Source organism: Gorilla gorilla, chromosome 2 (genome assembly GCF_029281585.2).
Source record: "Gorilla gorilla gorilla isolate KB3781 chromosome 2, NHGRI_mGorGor1-v2.1_pri, whole genome shotgun sequence".
Classification (NCBI taxonomy): Eukaryota; Metazoa; Chordata; class Mammalia; order Primates; family Hominidae; genus Gorilla; species Gorilla gorilla.
Genome location: NC_086017.1, coordinates 68,313,977 through 68,330,634, shown reverse-complemented (window position 1 = coordinate 68,330,634; position 16,658 = coordinate 68,313,977).

Here is a 16,658-nt window from a genome sequence, read left to right as displayed (position 1 = left end):
TGAGATCCATGCTACCTGCTCTGGTCTTTTCATTCACTGTAATGAACACGTGCTGGTTACTACCAAGGAACTTTTCTGTCTGTGGTTGTATGGGTCATGGTGGACAGTGCAGGTCCAACCTCCCCTATGGAAGTCGAGGAGGCCCCAGATCCCCTCTCCCCACCTCCTGAGAGCAAGATGTGATCCACACCCTGCCATCAGGACACTCCACCTGCAACGTCTGTGGGAGATCAGAATACGACCCCCTAAATACGCCTCTTTGTTATAAGCACTGTTGAGCTGAAGGCAATTGAGAAGATGCAGATGCAGGAAAGCTCTCTGCCCTTCCTCTACTTGCCTAAAAGCAGGACATAGATTACGAAGACAAAAGGTATCCTGTACCCCCTTCTACCAAAGAGGACAAAGGTTGGGGCTGGGCGTGGTAGCTCACGCCAGTAATCCTAGCACTTTGGGAGGCCGAGGCGGGTGGATCACCTGAAGTCAGGATTTCAAGACCAGCCTGGCCAACATGGTGAAACCCTGTCTCAACAAAAAATAAAAAAATTAGCTGGGCATGGTGGCAGACACCTGTAATCCCAGCTACTTGGGAGGCTGAGACATGAGGATCACTTGAGGCAGAAGTTGCAGTGAGCTGAGATCGTGCCACTGCACTCCAACCTGGGCAACAGAGCGAGACTCCGTCCCAAAAAAAAAAGGAGGACAAAGGTTAACCACTGAAGACAACTTGAGACCTTCATGGGCCCCTGGAGATGACGCCAGAGGAATCGACATGAACAAGCTTCACTCACTGGCCTTTATCTGTCAATTACTTGCCTTCCCACAAGTTACTGCCCCTGGAGACTCAAGTTCTTTTCCCGTCTTGTCACTTCTCTAAACATTCACTGTTCTTTGTTGGAGATGCTATATAAGCTGGAATTCCTGGAGAACGACTCATTCCCTGGGTATCCCCCATGTATATATGTTGCTGGAAAAGAGGGTCCTGATCCAGACCCCAAGAACAGGTTCTTGGATCTAATGCAGAAAAGAATTCAAGGCAGGCCGGGCGTGGTGGCTCACGCCTGTAATCCCAGCACTTTGGGATGCCAAGGTGGGCGGATCACCTGAGGTCGGGAGTTCGAGACAGCCTGACCAACATGGAGAAACCCCGTCTCTACTAAAAATACAAAATTAGCCAGGCGTGGTTGCACATGCCTGTAATCCCAGCTACTCGGGAGGCTGAGGCAGGAGAATCGCTTGAACCTGGGAGGCAGAGGTTGCGGTGAGCCAAGATCGCACCATTGCACTCCAGCCTGGGCAACAAGAGCGAAACTCCATCTCAAAAAAAAAAAAAAAAAAAAAAAAAAAATTTCAAGGAGAGCCACAGACCACAGTGAAAGAAGCAAGTTTATTGGAAACCACCCTGCTACAGAGTCAAGTAGAGCATCCTCAGAAAGCAGGAGGAGGAACATGCCATCCTTGGTTAGCATCTCTACTTATAAGAAACTATAAGGAGCTATAATTAAACTTGAAATGTGCAGATGTGCTCGCTAAAGGTAGTGGCTATTAGTATTGTCAATGACCATTAATCCTTCAATCGAAGCCTGCTCATTATCATTATCTTTAAGTACATTCGCTCCGTGCTTAGGACATCTGGACATTCTGCAGGCTTAGTGGGAGCTGCTATGTAGGGCCATAAATATTCTGTAATTATAATTGGTGGTCAGCTTAGAGTGTGGCTATTTTCAGGTCCTAGATATTAACCTTTTAAGTGTCTTATGAGTGCCCAGTTACTCACTTCAAGAGGGAGTCATTCTGGTCATGTGTTATTAAACCAGAGGCCTGGTAAGCAGGGGTTCCTCTAACATATATAAAATACATAGATTAATAAACTCCTGTTTGCTTTGCTTTTCTGTTGTTAATCTGTCTTTTGTTACAGGGGTCTTTTCCAACTAACAACTTAGGAAAGTTGAGGAAAAATTTTTTTTTCCCAACATGCCCAAACTGCTCATGACCGCCACGTTGGTCCTGCCCCAGGAACAGACTACTGTGACCAGAGCCACATATTCTTTCTTTTTTTTTTTTTTTTTTGAGACGGAGTTTGGCTCTTGTTTCCCAGGCTGGAGTGCAGTGATGCAATCTCAGCTCATTGCAACCTCCGTCTCCTGGGTTCAAGCAAGTCTCCTGTCTCAGCCTCCTGAGTAGCTAGGATTATAGGCATGCACCACCATGCCTGGCTAATTTTGTATTTTTAGTAGAGATAGGGTTTCACCATGTTTGTCAGGCTGGTCTCCAACTTCTGACCTCAGATGATCCACCTGCCTCGGCCTCCCGAAGTGCTAGGGTTACAGGGGTGAGCCACCATGCCCGGCCCCAGAGCCAGGTATTCTAATGATAAATTTGCCAGGTGACCAGTTCACCTGTTGACTAATTTGCATAATGAACAGTTTGCCTTGAATTCAGACCTCTTTGGAGAGTTTTTGCATTTATTCAGCTGCCCTATTCTTTTTTATTTTTTTAGTCACATTTTAGGCATTTTTAACAATTTAAAAAATTAACTTCCTCTAAGGGGCTTTTCCCCTGCTAAATCTCATATTTCTGATTATTTATGAAATGTATATTCTAAGCAATGAAATTGCTATTTATTGTGTGGGAGTCTTTTGATAATATATCGACCTTCAAACAAACTGCAAGATACTTTTTTGTAAGTTTACATAAAGACTCTTTCTTCAAAGTTGTATGTTTACAGCAAGAGACCCTTACTGAGTCTGATGTTCAAGATATTAAATTCAGAAAATTATCCTAGATTTTAAACATTAAATGAGTGCTCTTGGTGAGCAACTGAGCTGACTTTCATGGTGGCATGAGACACCAGCACAGCTCTTAGCAGCTAACCATAATTAATGTCTGATAATGAATAAGAATATACTAGGCCAAGTGTGTGATACTGGGTTCATATTCCATTTCAGTCCATAAATAAGTATTGTGTGTGACTATATTTATAATAAAAGCAGGCCAGACGCAGTGGTTCACGCCTATAATCCCAGCATTTTGGGAGGACAAAGCAGGCGGATCACTTGAGGTCAGGAGTTCGAGACCAGCCTGGCCAACATGGTGAAACCCCATCTCTACTAAAAATACAAAAATTAGCTGGTCATGGCGGCACGCGCCTATAGTCCTACCTACTCAGGAGGCTGAAGCAGGATGATCACTTGAACCCAGGAGGCGGAGGTTGCAGTGAGCCGAGATCCTGCCATTGCACCCCAGCCTGGGTGACAGAGTGAGACTCAATCTCAACAAAAAATATATATATAATAAAAATTAAAACAACTAACATTTTTTAAAGGCTGGCCACGTGCTGAAGACTGGGCTGAGCTGTGTACTCCTGTTTTCTCTTTTTGTGGTGCTTCCTGAGAGCAGGGCCTTGTCTTTCCTCCCCAGCATATTCTCAGCTGGCTCATAGTAGATGCTCTATAACTATTTTCAGAATAACTGAGTGACCTTGTTGGCTGGTACTGTTGTTATCTATCACCTCAAGTGTGTAAGTGAGGAAATTCAGGTTTAGGAGTTGTTACTTGCCCAAGAACAAGAGAAAGGGCAGCATGACCCTGGAGCCTGCATTCCTAACGCAGGTGAGTGTGACCTCACCCTTGTGCTCTAACAAGTAAAGCCCTAGAGGGAGGCAGGGGAGGATGACAGATGGATTAAAACATTATTTTAATGTGAGGCTCAGAGTTGGGGGACTGAGGGTGGGTGTGTAGGTACAGCGATCCATCCGTGGGATGGTTCTGAAATGGCTCTCTATGAACCCTAAATGCCTTTATTATTGGGAATGTGGGAGTAGAACATTCCAGAATGAGCCAAGGCTTTCTAGGGAGCCTTGGGACAGAGAACAAGCTAGGGACAGAGGCCAAGAGTACAACAGGTGGCCTGTTCAACATGTTGTAGCTTTCCAACAAAAGCTTAGCCTTGACCTCTCTTTTTTGCTTCATCTGACACATACAAATTATTTTATTTTATTTTATTTTATTTATTTATTTTTGAGACAGAATCTCACTCTGTCTCCCAGGCTGGGGTGCAGTGGTGCAATCTCAATTCACTCCAACCTCTGCCTCCCAGGTTCAAGCAATTACCGTGCCTCAGCCACCCAAATAGCTGGGATTACTGGTGTGGGCCACCACACCCTGCTAATTTTCTTTTTCTTTTCTTTCTTTTTTTTTTTTTGAGACAAAATCTTGCTCTGTTGCCCAGGCTGGAGTGCAATGGCGTGATCTCTGCTCACTGCAACCTCTGCCTCCCCAGTTCAAGCGATTCTCCTGCCTCAGCCTCCCAAGTAGCTGGGATTACAGGCGCGAGCCACCATGCCCGGCTAATTTGTTGTGTTTTAGTAGAGACGGGGTTTCAGCATGTTGGCCAGGCTGGTCTTGAGTTCCGGGCCTCACATGATCTGCCCACCCCGGCCTCCCAAAGTGTGTGAGCCACTGCACCTGGCTAGTTCTGCATCTTTATTGTGGTGGTTGCCCAATTCCATACGTGCCACAAAATAGCATAGGACTATCCACACACTGTACCAATATCAATTGCCTTGTTTTGATATTGTGCTATAGTTACCTGAGCTGCAACCATTGGAGAAACTAGGTGAAGGGCACACAGGACCTCTTTGTACTCTCTTGGTAACTTCCTGTGAATCTATAATTATTTCAAAATAGAAAGGTTTTTTTAGCTGGGCTCAGTGGCTTACACCTGTAATCCCAGCACTTTGGGAGGCCAAGGCGGGTAGATCACGAGGTCAAGAGATTGAGACCATCCTGACCAACATAGTGAAACCCTGTCTCTACTAAAAATACAAAAATTAGCTGGGCATGGTGGTGCGCACCTGTAATCCTAGCTACTCTGGAGGCTGAGGCAAGAGAATCGCTTGAACCGGGTTGTGGAGGTTTCAGTGAGCCAAGATCACACCACTGCACTCCAGCCTGGTGACAGAGCGAGACTCTGTCTCAAAAAAAAAGAAAGTTTTTTTTAAAATTGTGGTTCAAGCATCACCTGGTTTCTCCGATTTCCCTTTATAAACATTTGCAGAGATTCTGGTGAAGTGCAAAGATGGATATGCCTTTCATATACAGAAAGTTCCCTTATTCTTTTGACAGCTTTATAATATTCTATTTCATGACTGTGCCAGGTATTTTTAAATTCAGACCCTAACCCATATTTAGGTTATTTCCATTTTTTGCTGTTATAAATATTATCATAAATAGTTGACATGAATCATCTTATCACTCATTGTTTTTGTGACTGTGTTTGCAGATTCCTGAAATCAAAACTGATTTTCTTAACAGCTATGCTATGTTGTCATATTTATCTGTGTTTTAAGCCAATATATACATTTTTTCAAAGAGCCTCAAAATTCCTAAAATAGATATTTATATCTACATTCTAAATGGCAAAAGAATGAGAGAAAGAAAGAAAGAGAGAGAAAGAGAGAGGGAGGGCGAGGCACCGTAGCTCATGCCTATAATTCAAGCACTCTGGGAGGCCAAGGCAGGCATATCACTTGAGCACAGGAGTTTCAGACCAGCCTGGGCAACATAGGGAGACCTCGTCTGTACAAAAAATACAAACGTTAGCCAGGCATGGTGGCATGCCCCAGTAGTCCCAGCTACTTAGGAGGCTGAGGCAGGAGGATTGTTTGAGCCTGGGAGGTGGAGGTTGCAGTGAGCCAACATCATACCACTGCATTCCAGCCTGGGTGACAGATTGAGACCCTGTCTCAAAAAATACATATAAAACAAAAAAAATTTTAAATAATTAAATGGCAAAAATAGTCTTGCTATGGTTTGGCTGTGTGCCCACACAAATCTCATTTTGAATTGCAGTTCCCGTAATCCCCACATGTCATGGGAGGGACCAGGTGGAGCTAATTGAATCAGAGGCAGTTACCCTCTTGCTGTTCTCATGATAGTGAGTGAGTTCTCACAAGAGCTGATGGTTTTATAAGGGGCTTCCCCCTTTGCTCAGCATTCACTTATTTCACCTGCCACCATGATTATAAGTTTCCTGAGCCCTCTCTAACCACGTGGAATTGTGAATTAATTAAATCTCTTTTCCTTATAAATTACCCAGTCTCAGGTATGTCTTCATGGCAGCATGAAAACAGAATAATAGCCTGCTTCAAGTTACTGTACATGTTCAACATTAATAAAATAACATTTCTGGCTGGGCACAGTGGCTCAAGCCTGTAATCCCAGCATTTTGGGAGGCCAAGGCAGGTGGATCGCTTGAGCCCAGAAGACCAGCCTGGGCAACATGGCAAGACCCTTGTATCTACAAAAAAAAAAAAAAAAATAGAAAAAATTAGCCAGGAGTTGTGGCACGTGCCTGTGGTCCCAGCTACTTGGGAGGCTGAGGTGGGAGGATCACTTGAGCCCAGGAGGTGGAGGTTGCAGTGAGCCAAAATTGTGCCAATGCATTCCAGCCTGGGGGGGAGAGAGTGAGACCCTATCTTAAAATAAATTTTAAAAATCAAATAACATTTCTGTGTGGTTAATTTAAACTAGTCATTTATCTATTGGCATTGATTTAATTACTTTTAAAAAGGAATATACACACTATTATAATATAGTTCCTTTTCACACAGACCCAGAGATAATGTGGTGAAATCTTGCCTCCCTAAATATAAGAACAAAACATAAGACTGGTATAATCGTTCAGAGAGACATTAACACCAATGCTATGTCAGTTCTAATGTATTTAATAAAACGGCTTTCCTTTAGTCAAAAAAATTTTTTTAATCTAGTCAAGTAATCAGCATCGAAATGTTTGGGACACTGAGAAGTGTCTCTTTTGTGCCTGGAAATGGGTGTTGTATTCATCCTCTGGAAGTTTACAGTACAGTGTGTGGGCGAAGCTTTCTGGACAACCTGTCCCTCTGTCAGCTTTTTGCCTCTGCAAAGCCAAAATGTGGGTTCTGTGTCTGAGTATTGCAACCCACAAGAAACGTGGCTAAGGCCAGAAAACATAAGTGTGAATACTTTTGGAAGGCTGCGCATCTCATGAGTCACGTGGGAGCAGCCCCGACCGTGGTTTGTGCACCTTCTGCCCTAGCAGCTGCCAGTCAAGCGAAGAGGCGACCTCTAGGGGTGAGCCTGGGCAACAAAATAGTCACCTTCCCCTGGGAAGGCGAATGTGGGGATCCACCTTTAGGAATTCCCTTTTCTAAAAAGCTACGCCTCTAAAGCTTTCAAAAATGAAATTCTATCAATAAGGTACCAGAAGTAACCAAATGGACCCATGTGTGTGCCTGCGTGTGTACGCATGCGTGCATGCCCATATAAACTGAGTATCAGTAGGAGCAGGAAACTAGTATCCGTGCTGGCCTCCTGGGAGGGGAACCGCATAAAGGAGATGGGGACAGCGGGGAAACTCACTTTCCCCTCCCCTCAACTTTTATTATGAAAAACGTTCAAACAGAAAAGTTGAGAGAATAGTGCAATAAATTCCCGCATACTCAGCACCTAGATTTCACGCGGTTAGCATGTTTGTATTTGCTTTATCTCTATATTCGTTTGTCTGACTTCTCTTAGACTCATCTTTCACACTAAAGTCTTTGGACCCTTTCAACTGTATACTGTGTGTATGTCATCTACCCAAATAAGTTTATTAATAATTAATAGTAACCACCTCTGAGAGGCGTTGTGAGGGAGGGTTAAATTAAATGAGGAGAAGGGCATAAAATACCTGGCGCAGCGCCAAGCACATTGCTCAAGAAATGCTGTGGTCGCTCTCGGATTTCCCTTCATTCACTCTTAGGTCCCACAGTAAACTCAGCACCTTTGATTTCATCTGAGTCTTTTCCCAAGCCAGCCCTCTTTCGCCTTTTCCACCCCTCTCTCAACTTCTCTATGGCTCCTGGCAGGCGCAGAGTAAAAGGGATCATCACACCCTGCAGGAAAGCGGCAGGGCCTCCAGACAACAGTTACAGGCAGACCACTGGGCTGGAGGAGGCCTAGGCGGCCATGACTCTTAACCCTTCCCTGGCTGCTCCTAGAAAATGGCTTCATGCCTACAAATAGCCACCCTTTCTCATGGCCTATCTTGTAATAGGTTTGGCAATTTTCTGATGTCAGAAATACATAAGTACAAAATATTAAAATAATATAAAATAAGGCCGGGCACAGTGACTCACGCCTGTAATCCTAGAACTTTGGGAGGCCGAGGCGGGTGGATCACGAGGTCAGGAGTTCAACACCAGCCTGGCCAAGATGGTGAAACCCTGTCTCTACTAAAAATACAAAAATTAGCCAGGCACGGTGGCAGATGCCTATAACCCCAGCTACTCGGGAGGCTGAGGCAGGAGAATAACTTGAACCCGGGCGGCACAGGTTTGACAGAGTGAGACTCTGTCTCAAAATAAATAAATAAATAAATAATATATAATATATATAAAATATAAAATGTAAGTATGTGGTAAAAACCAAGAAGAGATGCTAACTGTATCTCTAAATATATCATATAATATGTATGTGCAGTATAATATACATATATTAACATACTACACTACACATAATATGTGTTAACATGTATATGTTTCATCACATAATATAACATAAATATACAATATAATTCAATATGTGGTAAAAATTTAAAAAAAAAAAAGTAGAGATTCGGCCAGACGTGGTGGCTCACACCTGTAATCCCAGCCCTTTGGGAGGCTGAGACAGGTGGATCACCTGAGGTCGGGAGTTCAAGACCAGCCTGACCAACATGGTGAAACCCCATCTCTACTAAAAATACAAAATTAGCCAGGTGTGGTAGCGGGTACCTGTAATCCCAGCTACTCGGGAGGCTCAGGCAGGAGAATCGCTTGAACCCGGGAGGCAGAGGTTGCGGTGAGCCAAGGTCGCGCCATTGCACTCCAGCCTGGCCAATAAGAGTGAAATTCTGTCTCAAAAAAAAAAAAAAAAAAGGTAGAGATTCTATGCTATGTCTCTCTTTCTTGTTCTCTATACACATATATATTCAACATACAGAACATGTATATAACACGTTACATATGTGTATATTATATTACATATGCTATCTATCACACATATGTATATGATCATAGGAAAAAGCAACTCTTTTTACTCTATATACTCACACCCTCAGTACTTTACTTCTGACATCAGATGTGTGGGTTTTTTCCAACACATCAATTCTCTGGCAGACATCAATTAGTTGTCCTACAATTAATTCAATTTTGACACCAGTTAGAGTTAGTGCAAACCCCACAGGTTAAGGGCTCAGTCCCACAAGGCTGCCCCCACTTCAGATGCTGGTTGCAAGTCCCAGGTTGTCACTTGTACTTCTGACCAACCAACTACAAATCGGGATTCCCTTCCTCAGGTTTGATACTTTGCTAGGGTGGCTTATAGAACTCAGAAAACACTTATGTTTACCTGTTTATCATAAAGGATATCACAAAGGATGGAGATGAACAGCCAGATGAAGAGGTACATAGGGCAAAGTGTTGGGTGACCATGTCCCAGCACTTCCACCCATTCAGCAACCTGAAAGCTCTCCAAAGCCCACAGTTTTATAAAGGCATCATCGTATGGGCATGATCAATTATTAACTCAATCTCCAGCCCACTCACCTTCCCAGAGGATAGGGAGTGGAGCTAAAAGCTCCAAACTTCTCATCACGGCTTGGTCTTTCTGGAGACCGGCCCCCATCCAGGAACCCACCAAGAGTCACCTCATTAGGACAAAAGATGCTCCTATCACCCAGGAAATTCCAAGGGATTAGGAGCTCTGTGGAACGAACTGGGGTCAAAGACCAAATATTAGAACAAAAGATACACCTAGCACCTCTATCGCTCAGGAAATTACAAGGGTTTTCAGAGCTCTGTGCCAGGGGTCGAAGACTAAAATATATTTCTTTTTTTTGAGACGGAGTCCTGCTCTGTCGCCCAGGCTGGAGTGCAGTGGCGCGATCTCGGCTCACTGCAAGCGCCGCCTCCCGGGTTCACACCATTCTCCTGCCTCAGCCTCCCGAGTAGCTGGGACTACAGGCGCCCGCCACCACGCCCAGCTAATTTTTTGTATTTTTAGTAGAGACGGGGTTTTACTGTGGTCTCAATCTCCTGACCTCGTGATCCGCCCGCTTCGGCCTCCCAAAGTACTGGAATTACAGGCATGAGCCACCGCACCCAGCCCAAAATATATTTCGTAGTGTAAATAACAACATTGTAGTATATTATATGTATATACACATACTAACATACACAATATGGTACATATGAGATATAGATATGTTTACAGATCTAGTTAACATTTCTAACCACTTGGTTTTTAACCACGTACTGAATTATGTTTGGCCAGACTCACCCTCCACCCATCCAGGGCCCTAAGTCCCATCTCTTATTTTTCAAGGTAAACCAGTTGAGTCACCACCTGCTCTGTTAGCCACATCCAATGTGACTCTGGGGTCTCAGATCTTTCTGGCAACTGCGCATAAGCCCAGACCTTACTCCAGTCCTTGGGGAGAGAAAACTAGGGAACTCCTCTGCCCCTCAAAGGCCCTGTTTTTCCATTGCCTTGGTTCTGTTGCTACCACACTGGGCACCAGGGAGAGCAAATCCCTATAAGGCATGTGTGCCTTCTCCACCACCAGAAGGCTGCTCCATGGGGCCTGACCCTGCCCACGTGTGACTGTTCCTAGAGGAGAAGAGTTCCCTCATGCAGGGTCACAGCAGCCCCAGATGCATCATCCTTGGGTAACAATTCACAGCCACTTGCTGTGGAAGGCCCACAAAGAAAACCAAGGAAACCCTAACAAAAATAAGAGCATTTGCTGAGCATTCACTGTGTGCCAGGCACTGTGCAAAATACTTTTTTTTTTAAGAGATGGGGTCTCACTATGTTGCCCAGGCTGATCTCGAACTCCTGGACTCAAATAATCCTCCCACCTCTACCTCCCAAGTAGCTGGGATTACAGGAATGAGCCACCGCACCTGGCTTAAAATACTAAAAATAGGTTATCAAATTTAACCTGATCACCTCAACCCCTCTACAAAGCAGGCATTTTTCCCTGACTTGAGTTCTGCTTTTTTTGGTGAGTTCTTCTTGGGAGACCTTAATTCATGTTTTAAAATTAATTAATCAATTAACATTTATACAGCACTTACTATGTGGCAGACACCAAGTGAGCAGCTTTACAAACATTAACTCACTGAGCCCTCATCACAGCCCTATGAGATGAGCACTACTATTATTCCCATAATAGTCACAAGCAACAAGCTCAAAGTCACCCAGCTAATAAGTGGTAGAAGTGGGATGCCTGTTCTGCCAGTGGAAATGTAATGGAGGTGACTCAAAGTGGGAACATGTGCACATGAAGTATATTGGCAAGGGCGTGGAGAAATAGGCACTTTCAGGTATTGCTTATGGGAGGGCAAATTTGCAAGGCAATGTGACAATATTGAACACAATTTAAAATGCATATGCAGTAGTTACTTTGACCTTGATATTCTTCCTCTAGAAATTATTCACAGATATTTATATGCATATGAAAACATACGGACAAGTCATCTTATTGCACCACGTTTGTATTAGTAAAGGCTAGAAGCAACCAGAATGATGATTAATAGGACATCAGGGCAGGGCATGGTGGCTCACGCCTGTAATCTCAGCACTTTGGGAGGCTGAGGCGGGCAGATCACATGAGGTGAGGAGTTCAAGACCAGCCTGGCCAACATGGCAAAGCCCCATCTCTACTAAAAAATACAAAACTTAGGCCGGGTGTGGTGGCCCACGCCTGTAATCCCAGCACTTTGGGAGGCCGAGGAGGGTGGATCACGGGGTCAGGAGATTGAGACCATCCTGGCTAATACGGTGAAACCCCGTCTCTACTAAAAATACAAAAACAAACAAAATTAGCTGGGTGTGGTGGTGGGTGCCTGTAATCTCAGCTTCTGGGGAGGCTGAGGCAGGGAGAATTGCTTGCACCCGGGAGGCAGAAGTTGCAGTGAGCCAAGATCACGCCACTGCACTCCAGCCAGGGGGACAGAGCGAGACTCTGTCTCGAAAAAAAAAAAATAGGACATAAGTTAAATGAGTTATAATACAGCCACACTCTGGAATATTATAAAGCTGTGAAGATGAATGAGTGAAACATACTGGTACTGAAGTAAAGTCCTCCAAGATGTATTTGTAATGAAAATACAAAGCACAGAGCGTAAGTGTGTTTTCAAGGCTAATATCCAAGCCAAAGTCTAGGGTCTGACTCCAGGGAAGGTAAACACATCCTCTATCTATTACCATATGAATGTGATAGCAGCCCAGTGGAATTTGTTTCCATTTAAATATATAAATTTGGCTGTGTGGGGAGGGGGCAAAATTCAGGCCACAGTGGGGCTTTAGTCTCTCTGTCCTGGTGCACACTTTCCCCACGGAACTGAATCTGGAACCAATAGAGAACACAGAAAAAGGCAACAGGGATTACCCACTCCCCTGCGCATGCACTCTTGGACCACAGCTCCTCTGGTTAGTGACAAATATCCCTCCATAATGTTAAGTGCCTGCCCACTCGCTGCTGCCACCAACTCCAAGGTATTGCCTCCTGTCAGGGACAGAGGAAAATAGAAAAAGAAAGCAAAAACCAAAATGGGATTCTCTCTGCCGCTCCCTAGCAAACGTGGGGGCGCACACGCGCGCGCGTACACACACACACACACACACACACACACACACACACACTCCCCAGATGAAAAAGAGAAGGCTTCTCTTGGAACGCTTCCCGTCTGGACCTACTACAGGCTTCTGAGTTTCCGGCAGCTGTCTTTGAGTCCAGGCTGGGCAATACTGCAGGGGAAAAAAATATGTAAACTTTCCACCATTTTGATGGAACATTTTTTTTTTGGAGACGGAATTTCGCTATGGAGCGCAGTGACACAGTCTCGGCTCACTGCAGCCTCTGCCTCCTCAGTTTAAGCAATTCTCCTGGCTCAGCCTCCCGAGTAGCTGGGATTACTGTGGGTGCGCCACCACGCCCAGCTAACCCAGCTAATTTTTGTATTTTTAGTAGAGACGGGGGTTTCACCATGTTGGCCAGGCTGTTCTTGAACTCCTCACCTCAAGTGATCCACCTGCCTCAGCCTCCCAAAGTGCTGGGATTACAGGCGTGAGCCACCGTGCCCAGGCAGAGCTTTGAATTCTCATCTCTTTCCCCAATTCACTGGCTACAATTTGCTTTTCAGAGTCCTTAGCTGCTCCATGCCTTCTGAAAGGATCTGTAGTTGCAGCCAATGTGATCAGAAAGTATTGGGAAGATCACAGAGTTGGGGGAGATCAAGAGAGACATCCCAAATAGTTGTGTATGAATTCATGGGGTTCACCCCGTGCTTGCAGGTATGGATCTCACCCCAAACAGAATACCACAGGCTTTGTGAACTCTGTTGCAGGCAGCTCTCCGCCCAGGTCACTGAATGACCTCAATTTAGTAGAAGCCAATTATAGTTCGGCCAGACTTGGGGGCACACAGGTGGGACTGATCTGAATAGCCCTGAAAGAACTTTCAAAACTTTACTTGGAATCACAGCTCACACAAAGCCAGCTGAAATTTCTGACCTGAATTTCACCTTCTAGGTTACCTGCTAAAATAAAAAATATCAGCCAGGCGCGGTGGCTCACACCTGTAATCCCAGCACTTTGAGAGGCGAGATGGGCAGATCATTAGGTCAGGAGATCGCGACCATCCTGGCTAACATGGTGAAAACCCGTCTCTACTAAAAATACAAAAAATTAGCTGGGCATGGTGGCACGCGCCTGTAGTCCCAGCTACTCAGGAGGCTGGGGCAGGAGAATGGTGTGAACCCAGAAAGTGGAGCTTGCAGTGAGCCGAGATCGTGCCACTGCACTCCAGCCTGGGCGACAGAGCAAGACTCCATCTCAAAAAAAAAAAAAAATCAACATTATTTAGCCAGACTGACAATGAAATAGAAAGTACAGAAACTACTAAATTCAGGAATGAAAGAAGAAATATCACTACAGATTCCTTCCTCGACACTTTAAAAGGCTCATAAGTGAATATTATGACAAACCAAGGCATAAAAACTTGGTAACTTAGATGAAGTGGACCAATTCCTTGACAGATACAAATGACCTCATTTTCCCAAGAACAAATAGATACTCTGAATAGTTCTCTATCTGGTAAAGAACTTGAATTTGTAGCTAAAAGCCCCTGAAAAAGACATCTCCAGGTAGTTTCACTCACAAATTCTAACAAACATTTAAAGAAGAAATAACACCAATTCTACACAATCTCATCCAGAAAACAGAAGAGGAGAGAACACTTCCCAGTTCATTTTGTGAGGCCAACATTACTTTGATATCAAAATCAGACAAGACAATAAAATTACAAACCAAAGATCTTTTGGCCGGGTGTGGTGGCTCACACCTGTAATCCCAGCACTTTGGGAGGCCGAGGCGGGCAAATCATCTAAGGTTGGGAGTTCAAGACCAGCCTGACCAACATGGTGAAACCCCGTCTCTACTAAAAATATAAAAATTAGCTGGGTGTGGTGGCACATGCCTGTAATCCCAGCTACTCGGGAGGCTGAGGCAGGAGAATCGCTAGAACCCAGGAGGAGGAGGTTGCGGTGAGCCCAGATCTTGCCATTGCACTCCAGCCTGGGCAACGGGCAACAAGAGCGAAACTCTATCTCAAAAAAAAAAAAAAAAACCAAACCGAAGATCTTTCATGAACATAGAAATGAATCTCAACAAAATATCAGCAAATTAAATCCACCAATATACATGCATGTGTGCATATCTTACCATGAGCAAGCAAGGTTTATACCAAGAATTCAAGGATGGTTCAATATTTGAAAATCAATTAATGTAATCCACCATGTTAAAGAGGCCAGGCACGGTGGCTCATGCCTGTAATCCCAGCACTTTGGGAGGCTGAGGTGGGCAGATCACAAGGTCAGGAGTTTGAGACCAGCCTGGCCAATATGGTCAAACCCCACCTCTACTAATAATACAAAAATTAGTTGGGCATGGTGGCGGGTGCCTGTAGTCCCAGCTACTTGGGAGGCTGAGGCAGGAGAATTGCTTGAACCCGGGAGGCAGAGGTTGCAGTGAGCCGAGATTGCACCACTGCACTCCAGCCTGGGCCACAAAGCAAGACTCTGTCTCAAAAAAAAAAAAAAAAACTAAAGAAGAAAAAAATCTAAAGAAAAAATCAAATAAATAAACTGATGTAGACGAAGCATCTCACAAAATTCAGTGGTCATTCTGGTAAAAGGACTCAGCAAACTAGGAACAGAAGAGAGCTTCCTTAGCCTGAATAAGGGCATCTGCAAAAAAAACAAAAACAAGCATCATACTTAATGTTGAAAGATTGAACACTTTCCCTCTGAGATCAGGAACAAGACAAGGTTATTCATTCTCACCACTCCTATTTAATATTGTGCTAGAAAACCAGCAATGAGACAAGAAAAACAAACAAAAGACATGCATTTTAGAAGGAAAGAAATTGTGTTTTTCACAGACAACTTTAGCGTCTATGCTGACAATTCCATGGAATGTATAGAAAAGCTCCTAAAAATAATAAATGAGTTCAGCAAGACTGTAGGACATAATATCAACATATGAAAATCAATTGTGTTTCAAAACAGTAGCAGTAACTGACTGGATTCTGATCTGAATTCAATTGAAATTTTTTTAAAACAGCATTGACAAAACCTTAAACAAACAAAATACTTAGGCAGAAATCTAATAAAATGTGCAGAATCGATATACTGAAAACTATAAAATACTGATGAAAGAAATCAAAGAACACCTAAGCAAATGAAGAAAAGGCTACACTTGTGAATGGTAACATTCATTCAATATAGTTAGGATGACAATTTCCCCAAAATGTTCTACAGATTTAACACTATTCTAATAGACATTCTATCAAGGTTTTTTTTGTAGATGCAGATAAGCTGATTCTAAAACAATTTTGAAAAAGAAGAGCAGACCAGGTGTGGTGGCTGACACCTGTAATCCCCGAGGCCAAGGCAGTCAGATCACTTGAGGCCAAGAGTTCAAGACCAGCCTGGCCAACATGGTGAAACCCCATCTGTACTAAAAATATAAAAATTAGCTGGGCCTGGTGGCACACACCTGTAATCCCAGCCACTTGGGTGGCTGAGGCACTTGAACCTGGAAGGCAGAGATTGTAGTGAGCTGAGATCACGCCACTGTACTCCAGCCTGGGTGACAGAGTGAGACTCTGTCTCAAAAAAAAAAAAAAAACAAAAGCAAGGTTGGAAGACTCACTCTTTCTAATTATCAAAATTACTATTTAACTACAGTAATCAACACTGACTAATATTGAAGAAGGGATAAACACAAGATCAATGGATCAGAATACAGAGTCCAAAAATAGATCCACTCAAAATGGCCAATTCAATGAAGAAAAGATAGTCTTTTCACCAAATGATGTTGAAACAACTGGACGACCAGATGCCAAAAAAACTTGGATCTAAACTTCACACCTTAAACAAAAATTAACTCAAAGTGGACCATAGATCTAAATGTAAAACTATAAAACTTTAGAAAAAAAATAAAAGAAAACTTTGCAACCTGACAGTAAGCAAGGAGTTTGTAGATATGACACCAATACATGATCCATAAAAAAAAAAAGTGATAAATTGA